Here is a 13,604-nt window from a genome sequence, read left to right as displayed (position 1 = left end):
GAAATGGAAAATCAAATTTTTTCTCAAAGAGGCTGAAGAGGAATGCTTTTGACTGGTGGCTTTTGACCAGTTTTTAGGAAATAACTTCCATCTAAGAAAAAATTTTCTGAAAAAAATTTTGCCTTCACGGAACCAGCATTTTCAAGCTGAGAGACATTTCACTGCAGAACCAGATTAACTCATGAATTTTAAATCGCAGCGTCCTGATTGACAGTGGCTAGCGGCAGAGCAAGCACAAGGGTCCTGGGCACGCTCCTGTGGGCTGCTGCTGTCAGCTGCCTCCCGTCTCAGAGCACTGTGTGGTTATAAATACATATAGAAACGCCTGCAGCCCACCTCGACCACCCATCTGCCACTGGCTCTGCTGGGGTGCCAGGCGGCATGAGCTGCCAGTGCCCAGAAGTGCAGACAAGCATGACCAAAGCTCCGTGGCCAAATTAAATTATCTCTACAGCTGGTGTGGGGAAAAGCCACATGCAGCAAGCATACAGGCAGGTTATATCCCACCCACAGCCCCGAGCTGCTCCCAGTGCCCACCGTGGCTCACAAGGACACACAGCACTGGGACAAGGACTGCTTGTGCCCAGAGCAGGCTGAGGTAAACTGCAGCAAAGGATCCAGATGAGTGAGTTAGAGTGACAGCAATGACTACTCAGAGTCCTTTACTCCAGCTGTCACTGTGAAACAAAACACTTGCTTTGCCTCTGTTGTTTTTTGTAGGGGGCTTTTTTATATTTAGCCTTTAAAACTGTATCAGTTAATTAGTGGCCAATAAAAACAAGGAACAACTACCGCTGGGCTAAGCAATTTAGCAGCTAAGTGGTTTTCAAGCTTCTCTCCACATATTTTTGTTAATTAGAGTAACCAAATCATCTGTTCTGGATAAATCATTTAATCAGTATAGCCCTCCAATCATTCCCTAATTTCTGGGAATTGGTTGATTATTTTTAAGGATTATGGGGATGTGTTTTCCTGTAGGCTGCTCCTGCCCTGGACTTTTTAGATATACAATAGTTGCTCTTAATGAAGTGTAATCAGTTACTCAAGTCATGCAGTATTTGTGCTATGCCTTCTTTAGACAGCCGGCACTCAAGTAGAAAATATACAGATATATATTTGATAGAAATAATATTTCTCTGAAATAACAATATCTGAAAACATAATCTTTGAAACTCTTGGAATTTACAAGCAGGAGCTGATTCTGACATTGCTAAGCCATAAAATAACATGAGGATGCACAGCAAACTTGTTTTGTTTCCTTTCTTTTCACTCTTCTCCCAGCATTCCTGCTACCATCTGAGGCCGTGACCCACAGCTCCTCATTCTCTGTCTCGAACTTTTCATTTTTTATTTTGGTTTGAGATATGAGATAAAAGGGAGTGGGACATCAGTAAACCAATTTTCACCAATTCATGGAAGAAGAGTTCACGAAGGACATGAATAAGGGCATCTTTGGTTCCCTGAGCCATGGACAGCTGGAATTTGGGAGGCTGTGTCTGAGAAATACCTCTCCCTTTTCACTGAGGACCTGCAGATTGCACTAGCAGAGAAAGGGTGCTGAGATACAGGGAGCTTTGGTTGGGGCATGTATGGGTGCTGTTATGGTTCAAATGTGCCTTACATCTTACAAACACCAGATGATTTAAGGAACAAAAACAGCACCAAACCCTTCTGCTATTGGTTATCACCGTTCTCACCATCAGTATGATGGATTAAAGCTCTTCTGGAGTACCTTTACAGCTGGCCGGTCCCTTTGCGTCTCTGAGCAGAGACACAGCTCCTTTTGAGCCATTCTCAGCCACTTGTACTTTCAGAGATAACTTTGTTAGGAATCTATATTTCTGATGAAAAAAAATGTTGCTGTTTGGTGTGGGTTATTTCATGTTTGAGCAAAAGCAGTTAGGAAGGAAATGGGGAGAGAATTGTGTAGAAAGACAAAGAACTTTCAAGCAAGGATCTTGTCAAAGCCATGGGGAACAAAACCTTTCCAAGATAGCTAGCACTGGATTGTCTTTTTCCCTGATAAATCAAGGCAGATAAGTGCCAAAATGAAATGGTAAACTAGACCTTGAAATGATAGAAAATCACCCAAATTAAGGCTAGTTCACTGCTAGTTCAGTGAACAAAGGGTATTGCCTAGTCTCACTTTTTCTATAATATACGTTGTGCGTGGGGTGTGTGGTGTAAAATAAAGATGCGTCAAAGGCCACTGTCAGCTTTTACCTGGTGACAACTGGGTCAGTACTGGGCCCACAGTAAGGGTCACCAGCACTGGGAGAATCTCTCAGAGCTACCAATACTTCATTTTTTAACCTTTGCGCTGCTTGTACTGAGGACACCTGCGGGTACTGATTTAGGACTGGGGAGGTGCTTAAGTAAACAGAACACCACCAGTTTTTAAAGCAAGTTTTAGGGGTTTCAAGTGCTATGAGACTCCTTCTGCGTTCAGGAGTTGGTGATGTTATTTTTTTAGAATAATCCTAGAAATCCCTTGTCACTGCCTGTTCCACAGCAGAAGACTCCCAGCCTACATCCATCACAGCCCAGGCTGCCTTGGTGGTCAGTCAGACGTGCTGCAGCCTGGTCAGCATTCTTACACACGCTCACTGCATTGGTATTTTACACAGCTGATATACAAAATATTTATACTCTAAAGACTTTTAGAGAAGGTCATATGTGGTCTCCTCACTGGTCATGGTGAATCTTTCATAACTCACTGTTTGGCAGCAGCTCATAAAATTATGTTTTCATAGCCTAGCTCCTTGACACTGGAGTAGTGGATTTAATCTTTTTAGCCCTCTTGAAAGGATTGTTATGGTGCAATAAGTGACAGGGTAATATTCTGATAAAAGAAAAAAAATAAAGAAGAAACACACAGTGATACCAAAATTAATTAGCAGAATTTTGCCAAATATCTCACTAAAATTTTCAAATTGTTTTTACAAAATACAAAAAATAGCATCATGGTATTGAAGAAGTATGCATTGAAAGCATCAGCCATGACGCATTAGCCTTGCAGCTACTGCAATATTGGCTTTCCCTCTGCACAGTTCTCAGGGTTAGCCTCATCTTTGGTCCTTGTCTCATGTTATCCATCTAATGTAACATCTGATTCTGTGTGGTCCTAAACTCCCTTAACACCAGAGACTCAGACCGACAGAGATTGGAGTGATAAGAGGCAGCTGAGCTGACATGCCTTCAGACAGCAAGGCGGAAAGAAATGCAAGCTCTCTTCCAAGCGGGTTTTCTTGTCCTCCTGTGCTGAGGGAGAAAAGCAAGAGGCAGTATTCAATCACTCACTTGGACAGAGTTCAAGTATTTCTGCTGGGAAATAAACCCACAGCATTGTTGAAAGGTGCAAAACTGCCCTGTTACCTCAACAGCTGGGCCAGGCCAGCTAAACTGGAAATCTTGCAGTACAGTGTAGTTAGTGATCTGGCTAGCCAAACAAAATTTCACTGCTAATCTTGACCTCAGATGAGTTGCCGGTCTTAATCCCACTTTAAGATACACCTTTCTACCAAGACCTGGAAACATGCTGAGTAGCTACTGGAAAATTTACATGTATTCAGCTACATGTAAACAAAGACACAAGGAAAGGTCTCTAAGCTGTGGCTGCCAATGTACAGGACAAGTCAAGTTTACTTCTTGCAGGAAAATTGCCAGTACAATTTAGGAGAAAGTCCTTGTTTCCAAATCTTTGAGATACATCTCTATTGCCCTCATATTGCCTTTGGCTGTTGGAGTGTGGAAAGGATTGTTTTTATTTCTCAGCAACTTTGGCCATGACCTACTTGCACTGAAAGCACCTTAGATTGATATGACCCCTCCTGCTTTCTAGCTGTGGTACAAGTGAAGTCTCTAAGCATCTGAGTCTTTGTCACTGAAGTCTTCAAGCTTGTTTTAGCATCTTGCAGGGCTTTTGTGGCTTCTGGTATGAGGAGGTTGGAGCAGTTGTCCTTGTATTTGCTTCAGGTCCAAGTGGCTTACCACAGCTGCTGGCAGTCACACCAAGTGGCCACAGCTTCCCTCCCAGCCCTCCGTTTCTCAGTGATGTCTAGAAATGGAAAGAATGAACGGTCATGTCATTTTTAGAAAACAGATGTTTGCAAAAAACCCAGTCAAGCACTTGCTGGGCAAAGAAGGGGGAGAAGGGGCTGCAGGGGAGGCTGAGGGACTCTGGTTTTGCCTCACTCATCCCATTGCATCCCTGGTTTGGTGAAGCAGTTCCTCTTCAGATGTGAACCCCAATGCGAGAGGAGCCACAGTGCCAGGCCAGGAGTCAGGTTGTGTCTGGGGGCAGCAGGGAATGGGAAATGAGGGTCTCACATGCCCTCAGCTTACTGCCATCCAGCTGGCTCTCACAACAGCTGCTTCACCCCGCTCTGCAACAGGGGAAACTGTCTGGCCCAGGTTGTGCAAACCCTCATCACACAGTCCCGCCACACACAGGGCACAGACACTCCCTGGGGCTGTCCCAGCCCCAGATTGCTCAAGCGGCGGTGACTGTGTCTTGCAGATGCTTTAGCCAGCCTGAGAAAGACACAGGAGGTCTAAACATAATAAAACACCTGGATGCTTTTCCCTTCCCCGATCTCCTTCCCACTTCGCAACAGTAGTTTAGGACAGATATGGGGAGTAAGGAATCCACCCCTCCCACCCAGACCTTCCCTCAGCACTTGGCTCAGATGGGAAAATCTGTTTTGTCACAGGATGCCATCATTTTGCTTGTTTGTGTTTTTCAAAGAATGATATTTACAAAGATGATTTTTATCTCTATACCTGATGCAAGATATTTCCTTCCATTTCCTATGGCTGCAGGAGTTCATACATAAGGTCAAAGAGGAAAAAAGAAAGAAAAAAAAAAAGGAGGTCATATCAATCTTAGAGAGGTTGACAAAGATACACACAGACAGACTGGGTCCCCAGAACCAAGCTCAAAAGATGGACAGAGGCAGATTTCACAAACTGTTACAGAGTACGAAAGGATAAGATTATTAGGTGTCAACACACTTGATGCAGGTGATAGAGGATCATGCCAATTCTCTGTAGGCCATCACTTTTCCTAACTCAACAGAAATCCAAGTATCTAGTAAGAAACACTCCCGCACACACTGTTGTGTTGTATGGAGCTATTTTGAAGGGAGGCATCCTTACACTTGCTCAAAAAAAGGAGCAAAAATAGCTATACATACTGTATATACAATTGTCCTTGGGATGGACCAGCTGGACTGAGATGCCCATCTCTGGCTCTGCAATGCTGATGTCCTCAGCAGAATTCATGCACAGTGCCAGTCAGTACCCCTGCCTGGGGTTCCTTTCTCTAGGACATCATGTACAGAAAATGTTTGTTCATCTTCAGGTCTTGGGATTTCTTGGGCAGTTGGTTGGCAAGGGAACATAATGTGAAAACTGTAGTTCATGTTTTGAAACACCTATGAAGTCTGGAAGTTTCCATCACGTAGAGCCAGCCCTTTCTGGCTTGAATCACAATAGAAATATTGCAAAGGTAGGCTGTCGCCCGGTGCTGGAATGGTGGCTGAGAAAACAGGGTCAGAAACGAAGACAAAGCAAGGACATGAAGGTATATAATAAAAGTAATTTAAAGGTTAAGCAAACAAACATAAACCTTTTCTATTTAATGCAAATTTGGGGTTGACTTATGTTATCAGAAAGGCTATGTGACTGTTAAACTATTCAGGGAAATCTAGATTTCCCCAGATTTGCTACGAACTATTGGGTGTATCCATTTTGGCCATTGCTGAAATACATCAAGCCTGCCTACTGCACAGTGTTGAGCAGCCTACAGATCCCATGGTTTGTTGCTGTTGGATCCCTGGTGACTCTGACCCTCAATACAGAGGCACTCTCTCTGCAGCTCCTCCCGTGTTGTCTGCCCTCCCATTGGGCATGGGGCGTCAGGGAGTTGGATGAGCCCACAGGCTTCCCTGAGATGAGATGAATTCTCACCAAGGTGGAGGGTAGAGTGGGAGTAAGACAGCACTGCATCTTTACCATGAAGAAGAGTGTGGTACAAGGCTAAGGGGCAGGGCTGCAAGGCCTGCATATACATACCATGTACACCTGTATAAGGCCTGCATGTACACCCCATATACCTTTTGGGATCTGAGTTGCACTGAGTTGACATTTCAGTGCACTAAAGAGGCTCCCTAGGCCACGCTCTTCTGTACAGGGTCGACATGTGGCTAGAGAAGTCTTAGTGTGAAAAAAAAACCAACCAAATTAGCTGACAGCAGTTTGGGTCCAGATACATCCAGCAAGTGCACGGTTTGGGTTGACGCATGCATACTTTCACTGACGTGCACGGCAGCTATGAGCGTTTCCCTACAGAAAGCAATTTCAGTGAGGTCTGACTTGACAACATAAGAGGGTTTTGCAACATGACACAAGTTTCATGGTGAATCAGGGCATCTGAACTTAAAGGTTGATGAAGCTGTGCTGTCACAAGAGTGGGCAGAGGTGGGGAGGTAGCATCTAACCCAAAAACACGCTCCCTCTTCGTGTGTGTCTATCATCACCCGTAGGAAGGGTGCGTGGGTGCCCTCTCCCTGTCATCCCAACAGTTCTGCCACCCTCAAATACATCAAGCCACATTTGCAAGCAGGATGGGATGGGGAAGTGGAGAGAAGGGAACAAGTCCTGCCTGCATCACCAGCACCGCAGTGCAGTCGAAGTCAGCATTATTGTGCACTGCATCCCTGCGCAGCCATGGCAGAAGCTCATCCCCAGCAGGCTGTCTGCAGCATGCACTGGAATAGAGCATTGCTGCTGACCTTCTGTAATATGTATTTTACTCTTCCTTTTAGTATCTGCTCCTGGCACACTCATATTTGAACTAGGACCACCCCACAAGCCCAGAAACTGATTCCCCTTTGCCAAATGAACTGCTGTAACCTCAGTGTTACCCTGGAGAGAATTCCTTTGTATTTTGTCTTGCAAATAATTCACACAGGTTGACACAAAGTTCTAGTCTGTGAGTACAGTACGTAGCATTAGGTACAGTATGTGGCTCCTTGCAAAGCACTATTGCATATACATGCCTGGGATCAATTATTTTCATTGAAACAAGAGAAGCCGCATGATGAGTAAACCCTTAAGTATGACATTTTATTCCCCCACTTGGTAGATATATGAAACAAAATATACTGCAAAAGATCATTTTAAAAGCATCCTTTAATGCCAAGCATACTGAAGTCTTATTTCATCTCAGGAAAGGAACTATGGTAGATAATAATGCCTTTCCCTCAACCCACAATGCTCAAACTTTAGAGGCAAAAAAGATCTCCCTGCAGAATGAACCCCATTCCCAAAGAGTCACTATGCTGCTGACATTTTTCTTTCTTCATATTCCAGTCCAAGCTATAGGCTCCAGACAGAGCAGGGACTCCATCATGCCAAGCAATGTGAGCACACAAACTAGAAAATAATCCCTATCCCAAAATTTCTACCTTAAAATGCCAGTGACGCGGATCCCTGACACTGTGCCTGTTCCAAGAGAAAGGGTGCCAACACCAAGGGGGAACTCCCACTTTCAAACAGCCCACTGATGAGCAGAGGCTTTCATTTACAGCACCACGGACCCACCTCCCTCCCCCATCTCCTAGCAAGGGATGCGTTCTCGCACTTATGCGCCCCAGCACTGTCCCACTCCCCAGAGATGCAGGTCAGGGAGCCCACTCCTGCCCTGGGAGGACCCTGCCTGACCTCTGGGGTTTTTCTGAGGACCCCAGCTCCCCTTAGCTGGGTGTGCAAGGCACAAGCCCCAAGCGCCATCAAAAGTCTCAGCTGTTCCTCTCTTTCCGGTTTGTCAGGCTGATTGGTCCAGGGTGTATTTTTGAAGCATTAAAGCCATAAGAGGCTTAAAGTGATAAAGTATTAGGATAGGGTTTAAGTACATCTAAGCCATTGAATAGGAACAAGCTGTGTGCAAAGTACCAGCAGCCTGCGCAGGCATAGGATCTTATCTCTGCTGCCCTCATTATTATAACCCTCTTCACGCTGATAGCATTATAATAAGTGTAATATGAATAAAGAGAAAGAAATAGCACTGCATCAGGGAACAAGTCTTCTGCTTTATTGTATCCATGGCATCTATTAACACCTGTATCCTAGGCATTCACTGATACACGTGCACGTACACCAAGCCACACTTTGTAGTGATGACTCCGAGCTCTTTCACAGCTGGAAATGTCATTCTTTTCCAAACAGTCCCAAAAGCTGGGAACTATCCTATTTTTACAGTTGGGAAGCAGAAACATTATGGACCAGCATTTCAAAAGGATATGACAAGCCAATGGGCTCCCATGAACAAAGTAAAAAATCCCATTTGGCAGCCTGCTTTCTGGCTCTGGGTAGCTCTAGAGGTGGCCACACGTTAACAGCATTAAGCAACAAGTCAAACAAAAGCAAGGTGGGATCTACAAGCTCCTGCCCTTCCCCATCTCAATGGCAAGAAGCTGGCAGGTGACCTTGGAGCAAACTACAAGACTGATCATCTTCAGACCAAAGGATGGGCAGACTTTTTCTATTCCATGCCTGATGAGAACTGAAAGTGTATCTCCTCCTGCTGTACTCTAACTACCTTGACCACCTTTTGGCCAGTGTTGTGCTCTTCTCAGTTGAAGCTGTCCCACTTCCCGGATAATTAGGGGGCTGGAGGACAGGTGAGGGTGGCTCCAAGCACATGGATGAGGCACATCTCAAGGAAAGGGTACACCTGGATTTCAGTCCTCACCTCATGTCCTTCAGGGAGGCAACTTATCTGTAGAGTCTTAGTGCTCCTGACCAGCTCTCCTCATAAGAAACTTTTTCCGTTTCTCTCCTCCCATCTGAATTACTGGCCTAGGTATGAGAGGTATTGCCCTTTCCCCCTTTTGCTGTGTAACACAGGGCCACGAGACACTCACTTGGCTCCACAGCTGTGATCCTGTGCACCTTTCAGCACCTTTACAAATAAAAATGCAGTAAAATCCTTGTTTGGGTAAGTCACGACTACTGTGTCCTGAATGAGAGACTAGAATAAACACAAATCCTAGTGCAGTGGAGAAGCTGATGTGGAGGCTTACAGTGGCAAGGAGAGACCAAGAAAACTCCACAGTCAGATGGAGGGAAGAAGAAAAGGAGTTCCTCTTAATTTTATACCTAGGAAGAGTACAGAAAAGTCACCAATGTTGTCAGGGAACATCTCTATGTAAAAGTGCTTGGTTCAAGTGCATTGGTTCCGCACCTGTTTGAGCATCCTTTGCAAATAAGACTTAAGTCAGATATTTTCAAAGGAGCCTGAGGGAGCTTGGCACTCAGCTCCCATTGGGTTTTGACACTTCTCAAAAAAACCAGACTAAGCTCCTATGAGTGACGTTCAGGAGGAGGCCATATGTATGCTTTAACATAGCTTAAATAAGGCAAAGGATAGAGCAGTAGCCACAGCATTCCTGCAACATTAGATCAGGGCTGACCCAGTGGGCCCAGCTGCCCATGTTGAAGCTGAGATAAGGATCACACAGGAATTTGGAGGCACAGGTTGCAGCATGGTCCTGTTGCATCATTGTTCCACAGTGTCCCTGCTCATTTTGCAATCTCTGTAAAGCAAAAGTACTGCTGTGGGCATGTGTCTGCTGGACAAGGGTGCCTGCCATATACCATAGAGGCACCGTACTGAAATGGGCAATTCTATGGCAAAAAATGCATGGTGGCGTTGAGGTGTGACCATAGTTTTCTGTGCTATTTCAACGAGTGATCATGCATCCCTGGGGAAAAAAAAAATGTCATCAAATAAGCATGAGTATACAGAAATGTTGACTCTCATACTTAGATTTAGGACCAAACAGGTTGGTGGGGTTAGGGAGAACTGGGCCTGTTGCAATAAAACCCAAAGAGCAAATGCACACTGAATTTTCCAAGTGCTGAAAGACAAATAGCAGATGTATTCACTTCTCTGCCTGAAAAAAAAACTAGGGGTGGGGAATTAACGATGTTGCCCAGGGTGGCTGCTGAGCCACTCCACAGCTGTCGTGCACACTGTGGAGAGTACCTGATGTCCACAGCAGCTGCAATAAGGCACGACAGGATGCTCTCATTTACAGAGGGGTCTCTGCACTTCCAGGGGTTTGGATTTGATGGAGAGTGGTCCTGATACTGCCTTTGAGGGATCCCAGAGATGTAATCTCTAAATAAACATGAATAAACACGTTTATAAACATTGGAAAAAATGAATAAACAAATACTCTCCAAAATTTTGGCTGCCTGTAGTGAGGTGCAAAGGTATTGTTCTTCAATTCTATAGTCCTGTAACAGGGACATTCATTCAAGGGGTGAGAGATGCAGGTCAAATCCTCACTCTGATTTACCTTTGGATTCAAATCAAATTCCCCTCTCTTTTAAATTCCTCTCAGCAGTCTTTCTTGCAAGAGCCGTCAGAAGCATACCTCTCCCACTTAAATATTTTTCAATAAAGAATAATTATTCAATATTTAAACATTAACTGGGGGACGAGGAGAGGAAAGCCATAGGAATGGTAAACTGGCAGCTGGGGACCAGGCTCTGCTCTGGTGATTACTGAAATATTATATATGGAGTAAATTACTCCAGGAAAGAGACACTGGGATCAGCCATGGAAAGTAGTCCCCAGCTGGTGGCAGGCACATTTCTCAAGGAAACAGCTAAAGCACATTCAAGTGTTTCCAGGCAGACAGCAGTGTTAAACCTGGAAAACCCCAAGGCATCCTGGAGTATGATCAGAAAAGGAAACAGCAGCTTCTTGTAACTATGAGAAATGTACTAATTGCTTATTTTCACTAAATGATCCCAAACACAGTGTTGCTGAAACACTCTCCTGAACTGATTGAGTTGAATCGTTTGTCCTGACCTTAGTTTGCTTTACTGGGTCAGACTCAGCGATCTGCATCTGTGAAAATCATCTGCCTTTTTAGTGAATACTGGGTCACAAAAATACATTGTCCTGCTGTTATCACATACCGGGTATATTTACGGGGAGCTAATATGTGCATTTCTGGTACACATCGGTGTGTGATGAGCTCTGCAAATGAGAGCTTCAGAGGAGACTGCAGGCAGCACCGCCACACTGCAGCCATGATTCCCACATGTGCAGGGCTTGCTCCCAAGCCTCTTAAAATCAATGGAAAAGGTTGCACTCTTATTTACTTGGCACAGAAGGGAAGTTTGAGGCAGGACAGTGAAGTGATTATATACCAAGGTGAGCCGAGGCGAAGATTGCAGGAAAGTAGCCAATTACTTGCTATCCTGTTGATACGAAGGATGATTATACATTACTACTAGTTCACTAGTTGCACTGAGACTTCATTTAAGGTAATTAGTTTCTTATTATAAAGCGGGATTGAGATATTACAGAGAAAATCCTCCTCAATGAGCTTGCAAGGGAATGAATTCCTAAGTCTTTCAGCGGAGCTCATGACTGACTTCAGACATTCACTAAGACTTCACAAAGAAGAGCTGCAGGCCATGTGCTTCTCAGCGCCATGAGCAGTGCTTCTCAGCTTCAAACATGCTTTCCTGCCAGGGCATCTGCCAGGCCCCGGGACTGCTCAACCAGTAGTGCCCAGCGAGCAGTGTGCTGGCAGGAGGACCAGCTCCCCGAGATGCTTTGGTCCACCTGCTTCCCCATGCTAGCACAGCACGCTGCAGCCATCCCCTGCAGATGGAGAAGTTCAGTAGACCTGTGCAAAATCATGGCCAAGGTTGCTGAGCAATAACCATGAAAGCAGCTTTCACAGACTATGGGCATCTTATGGCACAGTGGACTTCTCACCCCACCTGGGATTGCTGGGGAAAGGTCTCTTGCTTTCACTGAGACAACATTTAATTGGGTTAATGGCACAAAAACAGGTGTCTGGTGGAAACACTGGAATCTGAAGCATGGTGCTGAGTGTCCAGCTCTGCCAGTGCAGCACCAGCAGAGCAGGGCAATGAGACGCCTTGCAGTGGTGGTGACCATGCCATGTACAAACTCTCCAGGAGGTGGTTCTCCTGCATCCAGCCTGCACGAGGTGCAGAGAGAAAGGGGTTTAGACGAGGGGAACATGTGCGGATTTTTCCTACATTTGTTCACCACTCTGATGCCCTCATACTCTTACATTATGTGGCTGGGCCGGAGCTCAATATGCACTTGACTGCTCCACTAAAGTGCAGAGAGATTTTGCCTTTGATTTCAATGACATCACAAAGTGAGTAGCTGTACTATGTGTCTGTGCTCATCAGAGAGATGAGCAGGCAAACCCTTTGTCTTTTGTATGGGTGCAGATACATAACAGGGATTCCTCTTAGACAACAGCATACGTGCTGCTAGGGTTTTCAGTAAGCACTTCTGATTGTATACATTTTCAAAGCTAGGAATAGCTGCTGTACTATCTTCTGCTCTAGCAGATAAATTAGCTTTGTTTCATACGGTTAATACATAATCTTAGGAAGTTTGCAGGCACGTGTGTGTCTATCCTATCTCAATAATGTGCAAATACAGTGGTTTAATTCTTCATTTTTGAGTGAGAGTTATCATGATGGGAGGCAATGGCTGGCAAAGTCATTATTGTCTGGGCATCAGAGAATCCACGCAGGCAAGGAGTGCTGGTGAATAGGTACCAAACGCGTCACTTATCAGGGAGGTCTGTTTTAGCTTCTGCTGACCCTGGTTAATGCCTTAGATGTGTGAGATGGTCCAGGCTATTTCCTCCCTCTCTCCAGGCACCCCTTCTGAATTTGAGAAGATAATTTAAAATTCATAGGTCCAAAGTAATCTTAATCCCTAACTGTTAGTTGGGATTTTTTTTTTTTGTCTTTTGCTCCATGTAAGAGGTTTCTGTGTCACCCTATACTACTGATGGAAATGGATACCTGAAGACTGAACAATTTAGCTGTCCCATTCAGCAACAAAACTGTGTGTACTCAGACAGGACCAACTCCCAAATGCCTTAGTTGTTCCCCCCTTCGGTTGTGAAACAAGAGCCTTGATCTCTTCTAAAGGTTGGCAAACAGCACCTGTCCAAAGAGCACAACATCACATATTTACCCACGTCACCCGGCGCACGTGACAGCAAGCAGGGCCCAAGGGTCAGCCTCCTGAAGGACCCTGTGGCATGCTGATGCCCATGGAGGAGCCAGGCTGGGCTGGTTGTTTTCCTTGGGTTCTGTATAAAAGAGAAAGTTCATGCTGAGCCACAGGTTTGGAGGCTCCCACTTTATGGCAATTCAGTTGGGCGCCCTCTGCAAGAGACAGACAGCCTGCCTTTTGCCAACTTCGTGGCTGGGAAATGACAAAACAGGTCTGCTCCAGAAGCTCTGTAGGACAAGTTATGTGCATTAGACCCTGGTACTCACTTGGAAATAAAGTACAAGACGGAGATCTGGACCAGTCTCATCAGCGGTGTGAGAGCTACTTCAAATTGTTGCTTAACTTCTGCTGCTTGGCTGAGCAGCATACTTTCCAAATGGCAGCTCTGAAAAATAGACAAGGGCACCCTGGGGTCTGATAAATTGGCTGGGCTCCAGTGAGTTCAGGATATGTCTGTTCACATCAGCTTGGGGGGGACCAGCCATGAAAATATTCCTAATAC

The 13,604-nt window shown here is 45.2% G+C and overlaps 1 long non-coding RNA gene across 3 annotated transcripts in view; it reads right to left on the bottom strand.

Annotated features, from left to right (window-relative positions):
- Positions 1-830: 830 nt before the first annotated feature.
- LOC142053788 (uncharacterized) overlaps positions 831-13,604 on the bottom strand; it is a 29,132-nt gene continuing 16,358 nt past the window's right edge. Inside the window, exons 3-4 of one of the 3 annotated variants that reach the window (XR_012659325.1) lie at positions 5,196-13,178; positions 831-4,057 (exon numbers count right to left, since the gene is read on the bottom strand). This is a non-coding gene — a long non-coding RNA (uncharacterized LOC142053788). Of the gene's footprint in view, positions 13,179-13,604 lie in introns of all 3 variants that reach the window. The other 2 variants (XR_012659324.1, XR_012659323.1) reach the window with 2 other exon arrangements.

The sequence above is a fragment of the Phalacrocorax aristotelis genome, chromosome 1 (assembly GCF_949628215.1).
Source record: "Phalacrocorax aristotelis chromosome 1, bGulAri2.1, whole genome shotgun sequence".
Taxonomy (NCBI): Eukaryota; Metazoa; Chordata; class Aves; order Suliformes; family Phalacrocoracidae; genus Phalacrocorax; species Phalacrocorax aristotelis.
This window is presented reverse-complemented; position numbering and strand designations above follow the sequence as displayed.